This window comes from Durio zibethinus, chromosome 10, assembly GCF_047325235.1.
Source record: "Durio zibethinus cultivar Kanyao isolate XHJ-2024 chromosome 10, ASM4732523v1, whole genome shotgun sequence".
Taxonomy (NCBI): Eukaryota; Viridiplantae; Streptophyta; class Magnoliopsida; order Malvales; family Malvaceae; genus Durio; species Durio zibethinus.
Genome location: NC_143171.1, coordinates 16232650 through 16258929, shown reverse-complemented (window position 1 = coordinate 16258929; position 26280 = coordinate 16232650). Strand labels below are relative to the sequence as shown.

The 26280-nt window shown below is 30.0% G+C and overlaps 1 pseudogene; it reads right to left on the bottom strand.

The window, feature by feature from the left end:
- Positions 1–23287: 23287 nt before the first annotated feature.
- LOC111293332 (aspartate aminotransferase, cytoplasmic pseudogene) lies at positions 23288–24355 on the bottom strand (annotated as a pseudogene).
- Positions 24356–26280: the final 1925 nt, after the last annotated feature.

The following is a 26280-nucleotide window of genomic DNA, read 5'->3' as shown; positions in this document are numbered from 1 at the left end:
GGAGTTTTTCTTGACCCTTTTTTCATTATTTTTTAATATTATTTTCAAAGTTTTTTTTTTTAGTGAATTGTATATAAAAATGTTCATGAAATGTTGAAATTTATTTTTGTAGCAAAAAGAAAAGAATATATATATATATATATATATGAAGCATGCAAAAAGGACGTTAGTGCATGATGCATGGTGCATGGGAGGAGTACCAATATTGCAAGGCACAAGCTAGTTCAGAAGCACCAATTAGATGGATGAACATGGCACTTTGGAGGGCTTTGATTGGCTATAAAGAAAACTTTTTGGTGTGGCAAAAAAGCATGAAGAGAAGCTTGCAAATCAGTGAAGAGTTTTAAAGCCAAACAACCATGCACCAAGTGTAAAAGCAAGGGGCAAATAAGTCTCTAGAAGCTTACCTCATTGTAGATGTTTTGGAGAGTTTTTTTGTGGCTCCATTCACCACTCACCTACATATAAATAGGAGTGGAGACAATCATTTTAGAGAGACTTTAGCTTAAGATTTTATTTTTCTTATTCTTTAATTTTTGTACTTTCCTTTACTGCATTTTACTGTCTTATCAACCAAACAGCCCTTGATCTTCATGTTTTTCTATTGATTGCACTTTTACATTTCCTCAAGTATTTTTTGGTGTTCTTTATGATTATAGCAATGAAACTTGCAAATTTTATTGATTTCTAGCTCAAATCCTCAAGTTTTCTCATTGATCTCAAACTATTCCTACATTTTTGTACTTGACCTAGTTGCAATGTTTTAATCAGAATTCAATCATTTCTTTTTTTTTTTTGCTCCATTTTCTTTTCACAATTTCATAGCTCATTAGGTTCTAACATGGTAAAAAATCTATATCAAATTTGTTCCCAATCAATACAATTAATTCTTTCATTTTAAGGTTGAAATCTGGATCCAGTGTAGTCCAAGCGTGATCTCCAAGTTTAAGCACAACACTTCTCTCCTCTTGGCAAATTGTTTGATCCTTTCAACATTTGATCTCTTGGATTTACTTGTTTTCTTGCTTATTTTCAGTTTTTTGCAATTTATTTCATGATTTTGATAGCTGATTGGTTTAATTGTGTTGTTCATGCTCTATTTTCTACTTGTTGTGCACTGTTTGGATTTAGATGTCATTGAGTTGATTTTCCTCTTATTTTATGCAATTTTATTTTTGAATTTTGTGGCAAACTTATTGATAAGTCATTTCATAGCTCAGATCCAGTTCATTTTCATTAAAAGCTTCTAGATCTAATTTTTCTTTTATCAACTTAGTGAGTTTCAGATGTAGTTTCAATTTTCATTTTGGTTTTTCTTTGTTAGATCTTACATTTTCTTACACTTTTTGTTCTTCAGATCATTTTTCCTTTTAGTTCTTTAGTTGATCTTAAAATTCCAGTTCATGTGTTTGTGCAACATTTAGATTTAGATCATGTGTTTTCCAAGAAGTTACAGTTTTCAAGCTTTTATATTGAACTTTGCAATTACCCTTTAGCCTTTGCTTTTCGAATTGAATTCTCATATTGTTTGTTGAATGTTCTTTCAATTTACAGCTTGTAATCATTTAGTCCTCCATAACTTACATCAGATTTTTCCACCATAACTTCAATTTTCCAAATTTTACTTTCATTTTTGGTTCCAACTTGTATATTAAAATTTTGCATTTTTTGCTTAAAATTTGGAGTTCAAACTTATTCCTACTTTGGTTCTTTAATTGTTTTGCAATCCCTAGTTTGATTTTATGAAATTTACTAACATTTAGAATTTGGTTTCATTCGTGAAGTCATAGTTTCCTATTGTAGCTTTATATTTTTGGTTTTGCAAGTTTTTCAAGTTTAGTTGCATTTTGCATTTTCATCACTTCAATTTCAATTCAAATTTGTTTTTACCTTGATTTACCTACCGTATTTTACATTTTATAGCATGCATTTACTTTTTATTCTTGTTCATTTTCTCATTTACTTATCTTTGTATTTTTTATGCTTTATTCACTTTTATTTTTGGAGTTAGTTTTCATGTTCATTTGTTGATTGAGCCAATCATAGAAGGGTATGGGGATAATAGGTACTTAATTATTACCTAACCTTCGTGGGACGATGTCAAGATTGAAAGGTCACTAATATTACTTGTACAACCTATATACTTGCAGAATTGTCTAATCAATTTACTAATATATCACAAATTAAACATGTATGCAAAAATGGTAAAAATGGATCAAAAGCCTAGGATTTAAGAACAGGGGAGGTTTAACCCAAGCCTTTTCATGGAAAATTTGTTTAGCCAAACATAAAAGCCATGTCTCCACCATTTTTGTCTTGATTCAAATACATGCAAACGACATAAAATCTACGAAAAAGTTTACTAATTCAACATTTTCATTCATTAGGGATTTAATCAAACACATAGAAAACATAAAGAATAAACCAAAAACACAAGCAAGCAAGCATGGAATGAGCAACATTTAGCCATCAGCACAAAAGAGAGGTTTGGCCAAGTATAGGGGAGCTTGGTCAATTGCACCCATGGCATTTTCACAAACATGCTATCATTTTATTTAGCTAGAACATGCATCAAATACTTATAAAACTATCCTATGAATGCATTATATTATAAAAGGAATATTATTAAACATGTAACAAACTACTAAAGGAAGAAACCAAAAAAACAAGAATACTAGCCAAAAACATCATGCAAACTACTAAAACAACTAACAAACATGCATAAAACTTATAGTATAACACTTAAATCATCCATATGCATTATGCAAAGAAGGAAACACATTAGAAATGACCCAAAGGAGGTTGACCATAGAGGGAAACAAGGTTTGCTGAACCTCCATTTCAATGTTTTAATAATGAAATTTTCTTTTGCTTGATTCTTTTTTGTTTCAATCCAAACTATAGGTTAACTGGTTAAATTTTTGGATCAAGCTTGGGGTTATGGAGACAAACAACTATGGAAGAAGTTTTTTTCTCTTAAAGAAAAATAAAAAAATCAGAGGAAAACAATATGAAAAGTATGGAAGATGATACAAAATGTGATGAAGAATGTAAAAGAAATTATACCTCTAAAAAAGCTCTCAAATTTTTTTATTTTTTCTCCTCCTTCACACCATTGCTTTTGCTGCCTCCCTTCCCGTCTTTCTCAACCTTATTTGATAAATATATAAGCCATGCAAATGTATGATAGTGCTTAATCAAGAATGCATCCTAAGGCTACCATGCCTTCGCCAAGTTTATTTTTTAAGCAACCACTTTTCACCCTTAGATCAAGGCCTTTTAAAGATCAATGGTTAATGATAAATCTATCACAAAATAAGGCTTTTGGTGTAATTGGAACAGTGTAAAAAGGTCATTTTATCCTTGTTAAAGTTTTGACCTATCTGTGCAATTTTCTTGGAAAACCATGATCCGTTTTTCATTTTTGTACTTTCAATGCACTCAAAATCATAAAATAATAAGAAATCATGATCTGAAAGTATTTATGAAAAATTGACATTAGAAAGGTTAAATTACAAAAATACCTCCAAAGGGTATTTTAGTTTCACATCTTTCTAAGTGTTATTGAGGTTTTTAATGCATCAAAAATCAAGGAATAATTTTAAAACATGATTAGGAATGTTTCGCTAAAAACTAACCTCGAGAATGTCAAATAATAAAAATATCCCAAAAAGGTATTTTAGTAATTTCATGCCTTTTGAGGTACGTCAACGTTTTTAATGCACTAAAAATCATAAAACACTATATATTCATGATCTGGAGCTTTTAAAAAAAGAAACCAATCTAAAAAAGGTTAGATTATAAAAAAAAAACCTTCAAGGGCAATTTAGTAATTTCACACCTATTAAGGTAAGGTCAAAGCTTTTAATGCACTAAAAATTATTAAATAATGTTTAAAAATGGTCTGAAAGTTTATAAGAAAAAGTAACTTCAAAAATGTCAAATTACCAAAATACCTTTGAAGGGTTTTTTGGTAATTTTATCCTTCTCAAAGTGCACTAAGAGTTTTTAGTGTATTAAAATTACAAATACCATTCCCAAGGCTCATCAATACCATTTGGTTTTGAATTTTGAAAATTGACCCAAGTTTGACTGATTTTACCAAATTTAAGTTTATTTGACCAGATTTGACCTTGATGCATTTGGGTCTAATTGGTTCTAAATTTGATTTTGAAAACTTGTCAAAGTTAAAAAGATGTTAGATTCAAATAGGGTTGAATTTTAAAAGCTTCATAAGTAGCTAAATTTTGCTGGACAAAATTAGATATTTATAATTACTCTTCTTTGCATATTTTTTAGAATAAAAAATAATGTAAAGACAAAAACATCAATTTTTTTCGAGACTAGGCTTGAAAGAAATTTTTTGCTTTTTTTTTTTTTTACCATATGTGGTTTTAAAAACTTGAATTTTGACAAACTCCTCTAAACAAAGACTTTAAAACTTCTAAAAGCAATCTCAGCTTTGAAAAACTCATTTAAAAAAAGGTTATGAAACTTTAAAAAATCTTAATTTTGAAAAGCTGCTCTAAAAAGAGGTTAGGAAACTTAAAAAATCTCATTTTTTTAAAGGCTCATCTAAAGATAGATTAGGAAACTAAAAATTCCATTTTTGAAAAGCTCATTTAAAAAGACATTAGAAAAACTTTAAAAATCTTATTTTGAAAAGGTTCTTTTAAAAAGAGGCTAGGAAACTTTAAAAATTCCATTTTTGAAAGGCTCTAGTGGTTAGGAAACATTAAAACTCCCATTTTTGAAAGGCTTCTCTAAAGAGAGGCTGGAAAACTTTAAAATCTCATTTTTTGAAAAGTTTATGTAAAGAAAGGTTAGAAAACTTTAAAAATCCCACTTTTCAAAGGCTCTTCTAAAGAGATGCTAGAAAACTAAAAATTCCCAATTTTGAAAAGTTTCTTTAAAAAGAGGCTAGCAAACTTTAAAAATTCCATTTTTGCAAGGCTCCTCTAAAGAGTGGTTAAAAAACTTTAAAACATCTTATTTTAAAAATTCGGGTTGCATTTGAAACCTTCGAAAATGATTTCTTTTTTTTAAAATTGTCTCATCTTTTTATTTTTTTCTTAAAAAGTGTTCAATCTCTAAATTACCTAATTACTTTCCAAAAACTTGTTCCATTTTGCATGCAATGAATGTAATGAATGCAACAAATGAAAGGCATGTGATTCAAATAATTTCATTCTTATCATGCGTTCATACTTATGGCAACAAGGTTTTTATGACCATAACGATCTTCAAGTTATTGGTTTTGGATAGTTATTAGCAATCAAATTATACTTATCTAATTGAAATATTTTCTTACTTATCTGATTGAAATTTTTTCTTACTCCAAACATCTAATTGAAACCTTTCTCCTAGCTCTATTAATGCCGTTCAAAGTCTTTTTATTTCTTACGATAATTGTGAGGGGAGCCATACTTTAGATAGGTGTTCAATTAGAGTAGAACCAGTCCATTATGTTGCTTAACCCAAGCAACAATTCAACTCATACTCTAATACCTACAATCTAAAGTGGAAGCAACATTCTAACTTTTCATGGGGTAATAACCAAGGGCAAGCTTTTAATTCCTATAATAAACCTGTAAACCAGCCTGGTTTCCAACCACCACCACCATAAGAATACCACTTCCACAACCCTAGAAAAAGAAACCATCCTTAAAAGAGATGTTTACTCAAATCTTGTAAAACTAAGTAGCCTCTATAAAAAACGTTGAATGCAAGTGCTCAGCTTGTAAATGCCCTTAATAATTACCCTCAAGGAACTTTACCTAGCAATGTTGAGCAAAGACAAAAAAGGCAAGGTAAGGATCAAGTTAATAGTATTTTTACCCTAGAAAAGGATGAGCTAAATAGGGTTTTGGCGAAAGTTTTTTATTTAGGGGAGCTCATGGATAGTGAATTAGAAGAAAGCCTTAATAAGAAAAAGATTGAGGAAGAAGATGAAGATGATAAGTATGAGCCAACTGAAGAAGAGGAAGATGATAGTGAAAAAGTTGACATTGATAAAAAAAGCAAATGAAAATAAAGTTCAATAGAAGCTAACTCCAAAGATGTCTACAAGAAAGAGGTTGTAATTCACTCTTGTAAAACAAGTCAAAAAGTCCACTTTGGATAGCTTCTAGAGGAATTAGAGGAGGCTACACTTACTAAAGAGTGTAGTATTATGCTTTTAAAAAATCTTTCAAAAAAGCTTCATGATGTAGGGAGTTTTCCTATTCCTTGTTACATTGGTAATCTTTACTTGAATAAAGTTTTATGTGATCTTGGAGCATGTGTTAATTTGTTACCTTTGTGTGTTTTTAGCAAATTAGGGATTGGAAAGTTAAAGCCTATGACATTTTGTTTGAAATTTTTTGAGAATTCTACTAAACTCCCTTTAGGAATGGTGGAAAATGTGCTTGTAAAAGTGCATAAATACGCATTTCCAACTAATTTTATTGTTATGGACATTGGGGAAGGTAAAGATATCCCTATTATTTTAGAGAGGCCATTATTGGCCACATCTATAGCTTTAATTAATGTTAAAAAAGAGGAAGTAACCTTGAAATTTTAGAATAAAGAGATTGTTTCTAGGTTTAGTAATTTTGATTTGGTTATTGATGATATGGGGAAGAATAACAATGTGGTTAGAAATAGTAAGAAGAGGAAGGACAATGTTACCGAAAGAAACCTCAGGGCCAAAACCTAGGCCAACCTATAAGAGCTAACAAAAGAAAAAGAAAGACTAATGATTATTTCATAAAAAGAAAAAAAGGGTGACCCAAAAGTGATTGAAATGTTCTGGAAGGAGTTAGTCAAGCTTGACTATAACTAACGTTGCTTGGAAGTCAACCTAAGTTTTTAAATTTTAATTTTGCATAAATTACTTTAGTTTGTTTTAATTTTTTTAAGAACAGATAATGTTTTTTTTTCCTTTGTTTTTGTTTTTGTAGGAATTAGGTATAAGAAGGTAGAGAAGCAATGGTAATATAAGATCCATGCAATTGCACATTCAGCCATTTCCATTCTAAGGGAGTAATTATTTTCCTTTATGCTTTTATACTTTATTAGCACACATTGGGGATAATGTGTTATTTAAGTTTGGGGCAAGAGAAAATTAGTGCCAAAATTTTTTCAAAATTGTGAAATTTTTTTGTTTTTGAGCTTAAGCTATCATACTTAGAATCATTACATTTCCCTTGATTATTTTTTTGTAATCTAATGATAGTAACCTTGATTGACTTTGAATATAACTTTTTAGAAAAGAATGAAATAGTGAAAACATGAGATGAATTATTGAATTATTTTTTTTAATTGCAATATTTTCACATTTTTAAGCACTTAGTCTTGATCATTGAAATGCATGTATGTTTAGTTAAAGTTTATGTAGCTGTAAAGTAGCATTGAACTTTAAAGTTATGTGCTTATTTTAAAATTTGTTTGAGCATCTCTTGAGGCAAAAATATAGACCACACTTAATTGGAGAGATGATTTAAGCCATTTCTGAATCATTTTGAGCCTTTTAAGCTAACCTTATATGTTTATCCCTAGTCACCTCTTTTGAGCCTAATGTATATATTCCTTTCTTTATTTTCACCCTTATATATTAGCCACCATTTGATTTATTATCTTTATCTTTCTACCTTACCCTATATGCATATGAATCAATTAAAAGAATTATGAAAGCTATGTTATATTGGGATGGAAGGGTGGAGTTTAGTTTGAAAATAAAGATTATGAAAATTTTATTTCAAAAGCACAAAAAAGAAAAATAAATGTTGAAAATGGCTTCAAAAAAAATCAAAATTCAAAAAAAAAAAAAGAATGGTGAACGAATGAAAAAATAGCAAAGTTATACATGCAAATTAAAAGAAAGTTGCTATTTGAAAAGAAAAGAAAGAACAATTTAAGTTTGGAGGTATTATAATTATTGAAAACTCTCTTATTAAAAGTGTAGATCCTAAGTAATGCATGTTTGGTGTTTATGAGCCTAAATTTTCCTTTATCATATCTTAACCTTAACCTAACATTACAAGCTTAATAAATACCTATTGATCTTTAGTTAAGTTGTGCATGCTTTGAGGTGATTTGTTGATTTCATGTTTGTATAGCTTTAGTTGAATATCTTGCAATGATTTGAGAGTGATTATTCACTCACAAATGAAAATTTGTGATTGGAATGCAAGCTTATTCTTAAATGACTTTTGTGTTAGAGCTATGCTTATAATTTTCTTTTAAGATATACTTATTATGCAATTTTTTAGGATTAATAAAAATTTGATATTGTAAGTTGCGTATTTTGATTTCTAGCATGTTATGTTATTTTAGCTTAGTTTTATTTTGCTTGAAGACAAGCAAAAGTTCAACTTTGGAGGTTTGATAACTCTATAAAATAGAGTTATTTAGACTTATGTATAATGTTTATTTGGTTGATTTTTGCTTGGTTCTTAGCAAAATAAGGTTTTTTTTACTCCTAAATGGTTGAATTTTCTGTTTTGTAGGTTTTCTTGAAGAAAAGAATGAATCTTGGTAAATCTTGATGATTCTTGATCAATCTTTGATGATTCTTGATCATAATATGGAATCTTGGAATGCTCTTATCATGTTCATGATGAATCTTGATTTTTTTAAAAATCTTGGAGTTGAAGAATAGGAAAGATGTTTAAGATTAGTTTTGTGGACTTTAATGGAGTTGAATTGATGTAATAGAAGAAAAATGGAGAAAATTCATGCAAGATTCAAGTTGGTAATTTCAACAATGAAGGAGAGTAGAATTGTAATTTTAATTGAATGCAAGTCCATGGTAGCTTAGTAAGTGCACATGCATGTGATTATTAATGGATGACATGGGATGGAGTCTTCTTATTGGTTAAGAAAAATGACATGGAGGATGATGTGGCATGATGATGTGGCAATTCTATTTACTTTTCCTACTTGGATTTGGGTTTCCTATTTTTAGTAGGATGTATTATTCCTAATTTTACTAGGAGTAAGATTTTCATAAAGCTATAAAAGGAGCAAAGGATGGGTGGCAATAAAGAAGAGTTCTATATGAAGTGAAGCTCTAATTTTCTCCAAGGATTCAAGTCAAGTCGTGTATAGCAAGAAGAGTTCAAGATTGAAGCATTTTGAAGCAAGTTTCGAGAAGTTTATACACCATAGTTGAATGCACTTTCTTTGGTATACAAGATTTGGTTAGTCATTCTTTTATGCATGATCTGAGTTGATACATGATGGAATGATCTAGAAGACAAGAATGGTCTATAGGCTTTCTTTTTGAAGAGTTTTAGTTGAATTCAACTACAAAAAGCATTCTTGGATTCAAGAATTCAAGTTTAATCGAAAGTGTGCAAGGTCTATTGAGATATCAAATTTGGCCAAATACTCTAGGGGTTTTTTAAACTTATAAATACATCATTAATTCTTAGAAAAAAAGTGTACAAGAGTTAGGATGACAAACTAATCTTAGAAATTTTTATTAGCTTTCTTGTTTTAAATTTTCTTTAAAGTTTTCTTGCTTTCAACTTTTGGTTTTAGCTTTTCTTACTCTTTTAATTTTTTGTTTTATGCAAGTTCAGTTTATGCACATTCTTTTTAAGTTTTCAAGCAATTAAATTTTGTTTTAAGTGTTCTTTATATTCAGTTTCAAGTGGATTTACTTCTTGGTTTATTATTTTAATGAAAATAGTTTCGATTCATGTTTATAGGCTATATTTGTTTCAGTTTTGCATTCTTGCTTTTCCAACTTATGATTCTTGCTTTATAATTGTTCAATCCATTCAGTTTATGTTCTTTTTTATTTAAATCTTTCAATTGCAAGTTAAATTTTCTTTAAAGCATCCACTTAATGTTTTAGGGTTAGACTTACATTCGATTTATGCTTATATTGTTTAGATTATATGTTTAGGGTTTAGTCTTGTTATAGTTGCATGATTTGTTATAGGTTCTATTCGGTTTAGTTATTTAATTGTTTAAAATAGTTTTTAGTATTGATTTTTAAATTTGGTTATTGCATATGTAGGGTTATTTCAATTCATTTTAGGGCTGTTTAATTAGGGTTTCATGAATTTGCATGATATTAGTGTTTACAAGTTTTAGTTTGCGTATATTGGTTTAATTTAAATTTTATTTTATTTTAATTTGATTAAATTGCATATTAATTGGTTAATTTAAGTTTATTGCATAGCTTTAAAGATATTTAGGTTTCGATTTTATTAGTATTGCATGAATTGCATCTTAATTGCATTAGGTTTATATTTGTTTTGCATAATTGCTCTATAACATTCAATTTTTATTCTTTTGTTCAATATTGCATGTTTATTTGCTTAATTCTATTTGGTTATTGTTATTAGGGTTTATATAGTATTCAGATTTTGCTTTTTAGTTTAATATTGCATGTTTAATTGTTTCTTATATTCGATTTGTGTGTTTTAGATTCATTCTAGTTTGGTTTTTTATTATTTGCATGTTTAATTAAGTTTATTGCTTCTAGTTTATTTGATTTCTATTTATTCGATTTTGCTTTCATTATATTTGCATAAGTTAGTTTCGGTTTTGCTTATTGTTGGTTAATTGCAACTTATTATTTTTGGGTTTGCATTATTTTAATTTGGTTTATATTATTATTGCATGTTTTAGGTTTTAATTGATTAGTTTACATTATCTTTGATTTGATTTATCTCAGTATAGGTGTGAGGGATACAATTTTGGTTCTTGTGATCTCATATACACAATCTTTAAGGGAACAATACTTTTCTTATCATTATATTATTTGTATAATTATGTGTGCTTACAGATAACCTATCAACAAGTTACTTTGAAGAAAAAGAAGAAGAAATATACAATTAGGTGCAAGAAGAAATTGAACAAATGGGATGTTAGCAAGGAAATCTATTTTTAATTTTTCAAATACTGAACATCAAGATGGATCTAGATAATTTACCCTTAATCCTTTTTTGAAAATCTCATATCATTAATAATGGCGTTGATCAACATTGACTGATCGAACTGTGACTATGCCCCTTCATTTGAAATTGATGACCAATCTTTCACTTTCTTTAAATCAAACATGCTATTGCCTTATATCCTTCTTCTTCAAATTCATGGCCTGCTCATTTTACCAATTCCTCCTAATACTTAAGCTACTATTTTTGAGTTTTCAACTCAGGTATTGATACCTTATTTTTGCAATAACTACAAATGCACAGATCGATTAAGTAATAAAGTTATATGTATTTAAATATTGTTTCCTATAGGATTGTAGATTGTAATGTTGGGTGGATTCAACTGTCAATGGTGAAAACCTAATCTTTTATAACTAAACAAATGAATACTAGAATGGGTTGCAAAACAAATTATGGAAACAATGTAGAAAGGATTATAGGGATAGATCTTTACTCCACCAACTATCACTTGACAAGTATTAGAGGTGTGGCTTAATATAAGTAAAAGAAATAAAGATTGCTTTTGAAAACACGGAAGAAAAAGTGAAGGCTAAAAGCATGTAAACATATATCAAGAATGAATAAACTGAAACATAAATGAAAGTGAAACTTAAATGAAAGAAGTATGAAACGTAAACTTGAGCAGAAAAAAGGGTGATTGCCAAAACTTGTAAAGCATAAAAAAGTTGTAGCCAAAACTAATAAAAGAGAAAATAGTTGAAAACTATATCTTGGATAGAAAGAATACTTGTATTAAAGGAAGAATTTAAGAAAACAATTGTATTGAAGAAAAGAATTTAGAAAACAACTTTGGTATTGACGAATCTATCACCTAAGCTAGTAACTAAAACTAAAGAAGAACTAAAGAAAAGATTAAGAAAAGAAAAGGGAGAAAAGAGGAGAAAAATGGGATGATGAACAAGTGAAATGGCCTTACCTATTTATAGGCATAAGTTCGGCTATAAGAGGAAAATATTGCAAGAGTTTGACTTCTATTTAAATGGTAAAGGATGAAGTTTATCTTGATCTCTAAAGAGTTTTGACTGAATGGGAGTCTTAGTTCTTGAAGAACCTTGGCCAATGATCAATCTTGAAATCCATCATGCTTCTATCTTCATCCTAGATTTGGCTAATGTAGGATTATAAGATAAGGTGATTGAATTCAACCCAAATTCTTTTAATTCAATAGCAATAGTCTTTCCCTTATCACAATTCTTCAAAAGATACATAAAAGAGTCCTCATTGCATGAAAACATCTTTGGCTAAATAAGGTAGTGTCCATGTGAACTTGAAATTGCTTGAAGTTTTCTTGGAATTTGACTTAGCTGATTGGATATAGGAGATTAGCGTCCTTGTACATGTAAACTCCTCCTTAGCCTATGGATACATAGAATTTGTCAAAGAAAGTTTGGTTACTATCTTCTTTGCATGGTTGAAAGTTATCTTGCATGCATGGATTGCATGATTTCACATCCCATGGCCTTAAAACCTTAAAATCATGAAAATAGCATTAACTGTACCCAGTTTAACCAAAATTTTAAATTATTAATTATACCCAATTCAACCAAAATTTTAAAATTTTGCACCTATTTTGATGTGTAAATTTACTACAATTTTAGTTGCTACCATATACCCCTACACTTAAATCTTTGTTTGTCTCAAGCAAAATTCTCAAATCAACAAAACTAAGCATCATTATACATGCTTACAATGTCAAAAGTTACATAAACTTTTATTCATGCACTATCACATAATACAAAGTTATTCATAAATATAGATTCACAAGCATTTCCTTTGAAACAAGCTTTCAATATCTTATGATCATCCATACATGAAACTACTCCACCTTTAATTCATGCATATAACTCAAGTAAAAAGAATGAAAAACATCTCATCACATTTCAACTTAAAGATAAAATAAACTTCATATGTTCACTTTCCTTTCTCCACTAATGTTAGACTTACATACTTGACTCAAGATCAACAAGTCTTTAAGGCTTACAATGTAAGGCTTGGGTCAAGGTAAGAAAAAAGAAATTTTAGGTTCAAGAACCCTTAGCTTACCTTCTTGATTTCTTGGACACTTAATTTGAATTTGAGAACTTTTAAAACATCTTGAAAACTTTGAGGCATCATTTTATTTTGGCGTTATATTTCTTTTTTTTTTTTTTCACATAGCCATTTTTGGCATTATTAAGGCTTTGCTTTTCTTTTCTTTTTGCCATTTTTTTTTCATTCTTTGCGTTTCCTTTCCTCCCAAATACATAAATGTATCCAAAATACATGAGTAAAGCATAATAGGGTTAAGTCATAACAAAAAGAAGGAAAGATAATCAAAAGAAAAAGCTTTTTGGATTAGTATGTGGTCAATAAAAACAAAGAATGGGAAATAAGGCTCAAAATAAAGGGTATTAGAGATGCATCATAATGGTGGGCTTGAAAAGGTCTTAATCGGTCAAAAGAAATGCCTAGATCAGCTCTTGAGTCAAATATAGCCTAAGATTTTGCCTTGAAGGTTGACTAGGTGATTCTAGAATAATATTCATATCCTCAAACTTCGATGCAATTTAACATTTCACAAAACTTTCACAAGAATCATAGCATTTCATTAAAAGAGAATAAAAACATATGCATAAAAATCATGTCTAAAGAAAAGCATGCTTACGAATCTATTCCAAGCTTCACCATACTCATAACTAATTTCACATCATACCCTAGTCAATCATTGAAACATTCATGCAATTTTAACTAAGTTTGAATAATAATGAGATCTAACATCTCAAATTGGTTTGAAAGCAAAAATGGTTCAAATTTTTCAAAAACACATTTAGGTTCACAAAGCAATCCTTTCCCCCTAACATTTACTTTAAACCATAAATCAATTAAAGGAAAAGAAATACACCTCAATTTTGCTTAAAGCCCAAATCATCTTTTATATGAGGCATCTTATTGCATTGTTTTCGTCCTTACAAAGTCAAACTCAAAACAGAAAAATAAATCAAAGCAAACATGTCTTAATAAAAATAAAAAAATATAAATCATTAAAGTAAAACTTGGGTTGCCTCCAAGCAACGCTAGTTTTAGTCAAGCTTGATCATACCTTTTTTAGAAGGGTTACATGATTACCTCTCACTTAACACTAGAATTGATCCACTTAATAGTCTTTCTTCTTACCACGTCTTCATCAACAAGCTTTAATTGGCAGTGGGGCTCAATTATTGTGGCCAAATTTCCTACCTCTATCAATTTTTTCATTATAGTAGGACTATAGTAGGTGGGCAGTTGCTTCAGTACTAGTGAAAGAGATATAACCATAGAAACTATAGGGTTGGTTTTGAAGACTAAAGGTTCCTTTATGGTCAATTAATCAAAATGACTAGTGTGCTCTTATTCTTTTTCTTTGGCTTAATGGGAGGTGTTCCTAAAGATTCAAGCATGTTTTCAACTAAACAACTCTCAACAATAGGTTTCCTCACCTTTTTTAATTCCATATCTTGTACTTAACCTTCATCAGGTTGGGGAATTGGTAGGGGTGGACTATAAAGGTCAAGCTTAAATTCAATGGGACTCATACTATACCTTTCTGGTGGTTTAGATCCCAAAACTGATTCCTCATCCTCAAAATCTACCACCTTAACAAATATTGGCATATTAATCACAATATGCTTCTCATTATCTTGCTTTTCTTTGGGATCTTCCTAAATCTTATGTTTTTCTTATAGTTCATTCTTAACAAGTTATATACTTTCAAGCAATGCTCTTCCCATTTGCATCAGTATCTTGACCTCTTCAACCGAATCCTTAATGTACTCCTTAAGATCCTTTTCTTGAATATTCTTGATTAGGTACTTTCATAAAACCAAGTAGGTTCACTATTAAAAGCTCATTAATTAGATCTTCATCATCATGAACATACACCTCTTCTCATTTTATTCAATCATCCTTTAATATGCACTCCACTTCATATAACCAACTTGGATCTACATGTTCATTAAGGCTTTTCAAATTGGCAATTTGGGCTTTGAGGAGGATGGCTTGATTTTGAATGAATTCTATGAAAGTTTCATCAAAGGAAAGTTCTATTTCTTGAGGAAAAGATGGTGGGTCATGTGATAAAAAGTGTTGTGGTGATGAAAAATGTTGAAGAGGTGGGTCATATGGTGAAAGATAGTATCATTGAAATGGAGGATTCATAAGGTAGGTTGAGGTATATATGGATGATGACTCTTGATTGCTACCCTATACATTACTAGGATAATCCTCCCAATCTTGAGTGTAGGTGTTTGAGTAAAAGTTGGATTGGTTATCTTGACACCTATCACTATAATATTTCCCATCATAGATAAGAAAATTATCAAATGAGTTTTAGACTAAATGCACATGACTATGATTATGATTGATTTCAATTGCATATACCTTTTTAGCTAAAAAGGCAAAATGTGAAGTTATGGCTACAAAGGGATCATCACATACCTTTCATTAGTGCTCTATGGTCTAGGACTTTAGAATGTTGGTTGAGGTAGGAATACTTAAAAAATGGCTTATCATAGTCCAAAAATGTTCTAGTCTTACTTTGATAAAAATTTGACATAATAGAAAACAAAAAAGTGAACAATTAAAGCAAATGAAAATAAAAAGTATTTAGATTACAAAAAAGTAAAAAATTCTTATTGATTGAATCAAACACTGCTATAATCCCTAACAACGGTGCCAAAAACTTGATAGCCTATTTTCGTAATAACTATAAGTGCACAAATCGATTAAGTAATAAAGTGATAAGTATTCAAGTATCATCTCCCATAGGATTTTAGGTTGTAATGTTAGGTGGATTCAAGTACCAATGGTGAAAACCTAATCTCTTATATCTAAATAAATTAATACTATAATGGGTTGCAAAACAAATAAAAGAAGCACTGTAGAAAGGACTAGAGGCTTAGATTTTTACTCCACCAATAGTTGCTTGGCAAGTAAAAGAGGTGTGGCCAAATATAACTAAAAGAAATAAAGATTGCTTTTGAAAACAAGGAACAATAAATGAAGGCCAAAAGCTTGTAGAACATAAATCAAGAACACATAAACCAAAACTTAAATGAAAGAAGTATGAAACCTAAACTTGAGTAAAAGAGATGGTGATTGTTGAAACTTATAAAGCATAAAAGAGTTGTAGCTAAAACTAATAAAAGATAAAAGAGTTGAAAACTAGATCTTGAATTGAAAGAATACTAGTATTAAAGGAAGAATTTAAGAAAAAATTGTATTAAATAAAAGAATTTAGAAAACAACTTTGTTATTGGCAAAGACTAAAACTAAAGAAGAACTAAAAAACAAAAGACTAGGAAAAGAAAATGGAGAATAGAAGAGATGAACAAGTGAAATAGCCTTACTTGTTGATCAATCTTGAAATCTATAAGGGGAAAATATTAGAGTTTGATTTCTATCTAAATGCCAAAGGATGAAGTTTATCTTGATTTCCAAAAAGTTTTGATCGAATAGGAGTCTTAGTTCTTAAAATAGCTTGGCTGTTGATCAATTTGGAAATCTATCATGCTTTAATCTATCCTTGATTTGGCTAAGGGAGGATTGTAAGATAAGGTGATTGAGTTCAATCCAAATTCCTTTAATTCAAATAGCTAAAGTCCTTCCTTTATCACAATTATTCAAAAGATACATAAAAGAGTCCTCTTTGCATAAAAGCATCTTTGGTCGAATAGGGGCAGTGTCCATGTGAACTTGAAATTGCTTTAAGTCTTCTTAAAATTTGACTTAGTCGAATGGATATGGGAGATAATATTCGTTGTGCATGTAAACTCGTCTTTGGCCATATGAATAGGTGGAATTGGTCAACGAAAATTCAGTTACTATCTTTATTGCATGTTTGAAAGTCATCTTGCATGCATGGATTGCATGGGTTGCATAATTTCACATCACATGGCCTTAAAACCTAAAAATCATGAAAACAATATTAATTGTACCTATTTCAACCAAAATTTTAAAATTTTGCACCCATTTTGATATGTAAATTTATTATAATTTTAGTTGTTATTAGGTATTTCCTTTTATTACCTAGATTACCCTTTTGGGTTTTCAACCCGACCTTTCTTTTTCTCTTTCTTCTTTCTCTTCCCTTTTTTATTTTTTTAATTTGGTTTTGTTTTTTTTTTCATTATTGACTTTTGTTCTTCTCATGCAAAATATTTCTTAACAGCATCTGAATTCATAAGGTTTGGCAGTTCATCTCCATCCATTTTCACTAGAAGTAGTGCTCTACTAGAAAATGCCTTTTTCACCACATATGAACATTTCCAATTAGCCATTCATTTTCCTTTACTGTCATGTTGGATGGGCAATATTCTCTTCAAAACTAACTCTCCTTCATAGAAACACCTAGGCCTTATCTTCTTATCATGTGCCCTCATCATTCTTTTTTGATACGTTGGCTATGACTAAGTGTCGTAAGTCTCTTTTTTTTAATTAAGTTAAACTATTTGTAACAATTATAGACCCATTCTACCTCTTCCAATTGCACTTCTATTAAGACCCTTAAAGAAGGAATTTTCACTTCAATTGGCAAGACAACTTCCATTTTATATACCAATGAAAAAGGAGTAACCTTAGTAGAAGTACAAACTGATGTTCTGTATGCTAGCAAAGCATATGACAACTTCTCATGCCAGTCCTTATAGGTATCAATCATTTTCTTTGATATCTTTTTGATGTTCTTGATGGCGACTTCTACTACCCCATTCATATTTGGATGGTAAAGTGTTGAATTATGGTAGCTTATCTTAAATTATGTGCATACCTCTCTTATCATCTTATTATTCAAATTACTTACAATGTCAGAAATAATCCTTTTAGGTAGTTTGTATCGGTAAATTTTTTTTTTTTATAAACCTACATATAACTGATCAGGTCATGCTAGCATAGGAGGCTATTTCTACCCATTTCATGAAATAATCAATTACTACAAAAATGAATTGGTGCCCATTTAAAGTTTGAAGTAACATGTCTAATCACATCTATACCCTACTTAGAAAAAAGCCATTGAGGCACTACAACATGTAGTGGTAAGAAAGAGCATGAACTTCATCGTAAATCTAACAATTATAACATCTTCTTGCATAGTTGATACAATCACTCTCTAATTTCGACCAATAGTCCCCTGCCCTCATCACTTGTTTGGCCATCATGTGGCCATTGGCATGTGTCCCATATATTCCTTTATGCACAATCTAAGTATTTTCCTTGCCTTCAAAATATAAAACACCCTTTAAGTATATTCCCTTATGCACCCTCTAAATATAAAGCAACACGTCTAATAATAATTAGTGTCTAATAAATCTGGCCCAAAATAATACTCCTTTGATAAAGAGGATCCTTGTCCTAAATAATCAAAAACAAATTCTCCCCCTTCAATTCAAACAGGATCTTTTTTTTTTTATTAACCATCATTTTGTCTAGAACTTTAATTGATTCTTGTACCATAGTACCATCTTCTTCAATTATTGCTAGACTACCATGTCTTAACATCAATTGTTATAAATGGAATATTAATTTTAGTTTACAATGATGATGAAAGTTTAATTTTAACTTTCTCAGCAACTTTCCAAGGCTTATGAAGTGCAAGTCTGCTCTTTAAAATATCAATTCCTTCAATTTTTCAAAAGTCACACTACAGGAGATTAGGCTTTTAGTGGCATTTCTTTTCACATTTAGCAACGTTTATAAAAGCCACTAAAGAATTAGTGGCATTTGCCAAAAACGCCACTAAGAGTGCTGCCTATACTTGCGTTAGGGAAAATAGCGACTTTTTTAGAAAAATGCTCCTAACTTAGGGGCATTTTTATTATAAAATATCGCTAAATTTAGAGGTGTTTATCATAGAAAATGCCATTAATTTAGTAGCATTTATAATAGAAAGCGTTGCTACATTTTTGGCATTCAGAGGTGTTTTTAAGTACAAACGTCGCTAAATTAAGAAATTTATTTTTAAAAAATTTTCTTTTAATATTGATTATTATCATTAAAAAAATATTAAAAGAAATAAAAAACTTAAATTCACAAACTGAATATTATAAATACATAATTTGTTCCAATATGGATGGAACACAAAGTTTAATACATGTAATAACATTCAAATTATTTTAGTACATTAACAAAAAATTTAAAATGTATGGAATTGATGACTACATATATTTGGAACACTACCATATGTTGAAAGATTTTCCCTACCTTGGTCACTGTCATCTTTTGTTGTTGATAGTTTTCATGCACAACAAATCCTTTCAAGCAAGATTAAGTTGTTTCATCAAATACCATGATCTAGAAAAACAAACAAAACAAATGCCAAGATAAGATGAAAAAAAAACATAATAGATTATTTCAAAATGCTTTCCTAAGGATATCTTGAATGAATCAACAAATCCATTTTAACCAGTAACAATTTTTTAGTAATTTAAAAAACATTCTATGAAAGAAAAAACTAAACCTAAAATTTCATTCATGTTTGTAACTAAATTCAACGTTTAATTTCAAGTTTTCAAAAAAAAACCCTATTTCTTTCACTTTCTGTTCTATCTTGAATTTTTCTCACCAATCAAACAAAACTAAACTCAGAACTACAATAACATAACAAATTGGTAAAAAAAGAAAAAAAAGGTCAAACACTAAAAATTGTCAATGTTAAAATGGAGCTTACCAATGGAGCTTGAACGACGGCAAGAAACATAACAAATCAGATAGGAAGTTTAAGAATTTGACCTAACAAATCAAATTGAAAGTTTAGGGATTTGACCCAAAATGCAAGAAAGCTAACTTGAAATTTGCAAAAATGAAAGGAAAAAAGATGCAAATTGACCACAAAATGACTGAAACTTAGCTAGAAAATGAGAAAAAAGTAACCCAAAATGAGCTGAAATATAAGAAATTAGTAGGGAAAAGAAAAGCAAAAAAAGGTCTCGTGGATTTGAATTTAAGTAAAATTTAGAAGCAAAAAAGTGTGATTATTGAAGGTGTTTTCAACTAAAAATGCCTTTAATAATCTCCTCTAATTTTTTTTTTATTATTCAAGGCATTTCTAGCTAAAAACACATTGAATAATCCAAAAAAAATTGAATGGGGTTATTCAAGGTGTTTCTGGCAAAAAATGCCTTCAATAATCCTATTCTTTTTTTTTTGGATTATTCAAAGTGTTTTTGGCTAAAAATACCTTCAATAATCCTCTTTAATTTTTTTTGGAGATTACTCAAGGCTTTTATGTTAAAAATACCTTGAATAATCCCCTTCCATTTTTTTTTAGATTATTCAAGGTGTTTTTGGCTAAAAAATGCCTTGAATAATGCCTTACAAAAAAATGAATAGGGTTATTCAAGGTAATTCTAGCTAAAAATGCCTTAATTAATCTCTTTAATTTTTGAGAAATTATTCAAGGTGTTTTCTACAAAAAATACCTTCAATAATCTCTCCCTTTTTTTAGGATTATTCAAGGTATTTTTGGCTAGAAAATGCTTTAAATAATCCATTGCAAAAAACTAAATGGGGTTATTCAAGGCATTTCTAGCAAAAAATGCCTTGAATAATCCCCTTTGATTTTTTAGGGGATTATTTAAGGTGTTTTTTTGTCAAAAACACCTTCAATAATTACCTTCAATTTTTTTTGGAGATTATTCAAAGTGTTTCTGGTCAAAAACGCATTGAATAATCCAAAAAAAATGAAAGAAGATTATTTAAAGTGTATTTGGCTAGAAAACACCTTAAATAATCCCTTAAAAAAATTGAATAGGATTATTTAAGTCATTTCTGGCCAAAAATGCCTCAAATAATCCTCTTCCAAATTTTTTAGGATTATTCATGGCATTTTCTACAAAAAAAAAATACCTTTAATAATACCCTTTTATTTTTTTTAGATTATTTAAGGTGTTTTTGGCTAGAAAACGCCTTGAATAATCCCTTAGAAAAAATTGAAAGGGATTATTCAAGGTGTTTTCTAGCCAAAAACACCTTAAATAATCTCTTACCTTTTTTTGGGATTATTCAAGGTGTTTTTTACCAAAAACTCCTTAAATAATCCCTTACAAAAAATTGAATGGGGTCATTCAAGGCATTTCTAACTAGAAACACCTTGAATAATCCCTTTCATTTTTTATTAGGGATTATCCAAGGTGGTTTTGGTAGAAAATGCCTTGAATAATCTCCTTTAATTTTTATTGGGGATTATTCAAGATGTTTTTGGTCAAAAACATCTTGAATAATCTTTTGCTAAAAACACTAGAGCAATTTAGTCGGTTAGAGCATAAGGCTATTAACCATAAGGTCCTAGGTTCGATCCCTCTCTTTAGCGTTTTGAAGGTTTTTTAAGGAGTACAAAAACGCCTGTTAGTAGCGTTTATAAACGCCTTGAATAATCCTTTGCTAAAAAAACTGGAGCAGTTCAGTTGGTTTGAACATACGGCTATTAACCATCAAGCCTTAGGTTTGATCCTTTTCTCTAGCATTTTGAAAGTTTTTTAAGGAGTGCAAAAATGTCTATTAGTGGTGTTTACATTATTAACGTTGCTATATTTATAAAGTCAAAGTACATAGCGGTGTTTAAGTTATCAAATGCCACAAAATTATTTTTTCAATGGCGTTTTTAAATCCAAACGCCGCTATATAAGAATTTAGTGGCGTTTTATAAAAAACGCCACTAACCTTATAAAAACACGAAACTTTGTGGTGTTTCTTTAAAAATGTTGCTAAAAAACAACCACTAAAACTCTATTTTCTGTAGTGTCACTTACCAAGTCATTTTATCCATAAAAAATAAAGCCAAAAACCTTCCAAAGCCACTTGCATGCTTTCTTCCATAGCTGAGTCCTAAGCAGACATTGGGGAATTCAAAAAGTTCATGCTAATCATAATAATTCTTTTAGAAACTTTAGCACTAGCCACTAAAAGCCTATTTGAAGCAATAAACTTGATTAAATCAAATAGCCTAGAACAATATTGGCCAAAATCACCCTTACCTTCAAAATCATCACTCTATAACACCAAAACCCTTTATTGAAAGTGTTGGCCTTGAGTTGATGGTTATTTTGAAATGATAAAACAATATTTTTAAAACTAGAATAAATTACTTTGAACTCAAAAAGAAAGTTTTTATAGCCATTTATCAAGTGAAAAATGCTTTAGAGCAAAAACAAACTTCTTTTCAAAGTTTGAACATGTTTTATGCAAAAATGAAAAGAAGGGATTAATCCTTTTAAAGATAGGATCGATCCTATATCCCTTACTATATAAGATCGATTTGTTTTCCAAGCAAAATGCTTCCAAGTTTCAAAAATGAAAAATCAATCGATCCTCTACCATACAGGATTGATCTCCTCTTTATATAGATTGATAGGTTTTGTATCAAGAAGTATTATTGATTTCAAAAAGTTGAAAATGGATTGATCACCCATTTTATAGGATTGATTAGGTCTGAGAATGGATTGATTGAGTCTTCCACCTAATTGATCAGGTCATGTTTTAATGAAGAAAGTTTTGGCTTGAAAGGCCAAAACCAATTTATCCCTTTAAAAAGGGATCGATCAGTTTAGCCCTGATAGCTTTAAATAATCATATTTTCTTGTTCTCTAGCCCTCTAAGCATTAAATGTAACTAACAGCTCTTTTCTCTTTTCTACATATAAAAACAGGTCTCCCACTAGATTACAAGACATCAAAAGCCAAATAAATTGATTGTTTCCATCCTCCATCTTCCGCAAGCATTAAAGATCATATTGTTGTGTGAAAAGAGCATAAGTTTAATCTTGTATTCATTTTCTCTTGATATCTTTCATAGCATTCATTTGTACTTCAAAATAGCAAACACCCAACCTTAAAGAGGTTTTTGAGTTTGCAAAATTATTATAAGATTTGAATTGTGAGATTGTGAGCTTAAAGGAGAGAATAATCCTTAAGAGGTAGATTTGTTGATTTTATCAAGCTTAGGAAGAAACTTATTGTAACATTCAACATTTTGATAGTGGATTAAACTCCTTGACAAGGTTAAGGGAGAGGTTGTAGGTGCCTTAAGAAAGAGTTGAACTTCTATAAATTTTGGTGTTTGATTCTCCAACTCTATCTCTTCATTTTTCAAGTTATTGTTGTTGTGCTTATATATATTGTGTTTATTTGCTTATTGGCAATCAATTTGTTAAAATTTATACTTAATCAATTCACTACCCTCTTAGTTTTTTTAATCCATTGAGCTAACAAAAAAGACTGTTCTAATGACAAGTTTTCTTTTTTAAGCATGCATTGGAAAGATATATCCTGAATTTTACTACAAATATCATCTTTAAAAAAACTTAAGATCTTTCTTTTTTCATTATCATCTTAAACTGAAGTAGAGCCCACATTGGTAGCAGCTGACCCATCTTCAAATGAATGCACTGAAATTAGAAACAGTTCAATTTTCCACTCATTATACATATCACTATTCTTGAGAATGGTGGCTGTAATTAATGCACCACGAATAGCTGGGTTAGAATACATAGACCTAATCACAAGCTACAATTGGCTCTCAACCGTGCTTACATCAGCTGCCTTATAGACAATGCTGAAAACACCAACATGCTCCCCATAAAGTCCCATTTTTTTGGCATAACTATGAGCTATAAGGCATTTCCCATCATCTACAATAAACATGCTAACAAACGGTGCATTTGCATTTAAGTTACAGCTTGTGAATCCTTGGTAAGCACTGTTGAAAAAAGGCAGTAACCTTTTTTATCTTATCAAAAGCCGGATCTATTCCCATTGCTCAAAAGTTGGGTCAACACTAATTGGGTTATGAGCACAAGGACGCAGAAGCACTGTAGCTCTAATTAGTGCTACAACAAGATCTTCTAGCAACTCCTGGAAATTGAGCCCACGAGTTGTTGGATCACAGAAGCAATAAGTCTTCACTGATAACCCTGCCAGCATGAAAAAATTCAAATAGTTTTCCCATGACGGTAGTGGAATGTACGTAATATGTTGGTTGTAGTGCTTGGTTAAAAACTCAGCTCCAACCCTCAAGAAACTTATACCACACAACAATAAGCAGTAACCACTCTATTCTTTTGAATAACAAAACAATCATCTCCAAGAATGAGCTTAGCACTCAATTTATTAAATTATGCAAGATCAAGAATAGAGATATATTCTTTGACTCTTAACTAGTCATTAATAAGAAGCTCATGAATATCTTCTGCATGTCGGTTATAAGACAGGGAAAAGAAGTTTATGCTATTTTGAACACCCCATGTGCATATAACCTCTTTTATCTTTATCTGTTAAAGTGGGCATGTCAATAGGAATTTGAGAGATATGAGTAGACACCCCATTTTATCCATGCTTTTGAGTTACGACTTTTACTTTCAAAATTTTGGTTATCTATATTGGGCATACCATTTTGGGCATTATCGCATCAATTAAGATTGCTAGGTTTTATCCTGTAAATAATAGCTCAATTTTGTTTGTTTTTATTATTTTCTTTAAAAAAAAATTAGTTAAATAAAAAATTGAAAAAAGAAAGTTAGAAATTGAAAAAAAAATCTGATAAAGATCAATTTATGAAGATCAAACTTTATATGAAGATTAAGTTTTATTTGGTAAAATTCTACAGAAATTGAATAGTGTTTCACCAAGAATTAGATTTGATCTACAATTCTTCCTTTAATCGGGATTATCCCTTTTTTAAACAGAGAAGAATTAATAGCATAGGAGGGAGTGGTTCGATCACCATCTTCACTCAATTTTCCACATCATTCCACCATAGCTGACCATTGCAGCCTCTCCACCGCTACTGCACGGCACAACCAATCCACGAAGCCATTACCTTATCACCAAAACAGCCAACTGCTCTCTTTCATCCATAACCCAAACCGAGCCTCCCATCTACCACCACGAACCCAAACATAGACACCATAGAAACAAGTAACAACTTCCCGAAAACCATCACACAAACTACAATCGAAAACCATCGCCAGTTTATCAATCAAAGAAAACACTGAATTTTCAACACGAGGTCAGTAGCAAAATCTAGAAACCGAAAGCAATTAACAATTCTAGATTGAACAACCCAAGTAAGAAACCCCACTTAAACCATCCCTTCATCTATGCCAAAACACCACTACATCATTGCCTAACCATCAAACACACATTCACCCAGCTTCCCCAAGCCACAACTCCATACCCGAACCGATCTAGGCAGATATAAACCCAGCAAAGTCACAATAAACAATAAAACCGTTAGCAACCAAAAGCAAATAAAACAGAAACCCAATAGACATAGAACCATCTATGATCAGAGAGGTGTACAGAAAGAGTGAAGATTAAATAGGAGTTTTCATTTTGTAATTTCTTGGGGGGCTTTTCGAGCGCTTTTCTAGCCTATGGCTAATTGGAAAAGGAGAAATGAAATTGAGCCAAGGTTGATTTCGGGCTTTACGACAGCAGTAGGAGTGCGACAACTGCGGCAATATCTGTGGTGGTCAACAGCGGTACTAGCGGAAACATATCAACTGGAGAGCTTTCGAGTCTCTTAAATAGGCGAAAATGGAGAGTAATCAAAGGGTATAATAAGAGAAGTAAAACAGAAAAGGGAGGGAATCATGAGCGGCGAGTAAAGATTGAAAATGGTGGTTGTGTTTTGTATACAAAGAAGCCTTGGTTTGTAGAGAACATAAGCAAAAACGAAGTGAAGGAACGGGTAAATACATTGGAGAGATTTTTAGTCCAAAGGCCAACGTGCTTAGAGACTCAAACTCCCACTTTGGTACTTATTTGTCTTTTCCTTTTTTTATTATTATTTTATTTCTTATTTAGTCACTTTATTTCTTGGATAGTTTTAGAAAGTATTTTATTATTTGGTTTGGATAAAGTATATAATATTAAATAAAAAAATTCAAATAAAGTTTTTATAAATTATAAAAAATTTATAATTATTCCAACAATGAAAGTCTAAAAATCAAGAATAATTGATTTTTTAGAAATTTTTAGTTAAGGAATTTATTTCTAAATTTTGCTAAAATGGTGACAAAATTAGATAAAATTTTAATAATGATAGTTTTTAAGCATATAAATAATAAAAAAAAATGTTAAATTTTAATAATAAAATTTTAATAACGATAGTTTTTAAGTATAATAAATAATAAAGACAGAAATGTTAAATTTTTAGAAATAATAAAAATAAAATTTTGAAATAAAAGTAAGGTAAATTTGAAGATAAAATTTTAAAAAATAAAGAATGGTTGATTTTTTTTTTAAATTTTTAGATGAGAAAAATATTTTTAAATTTGGCCTAAATGGTGAAAAATTTAAATATATTAGAAACAAAATAAGGA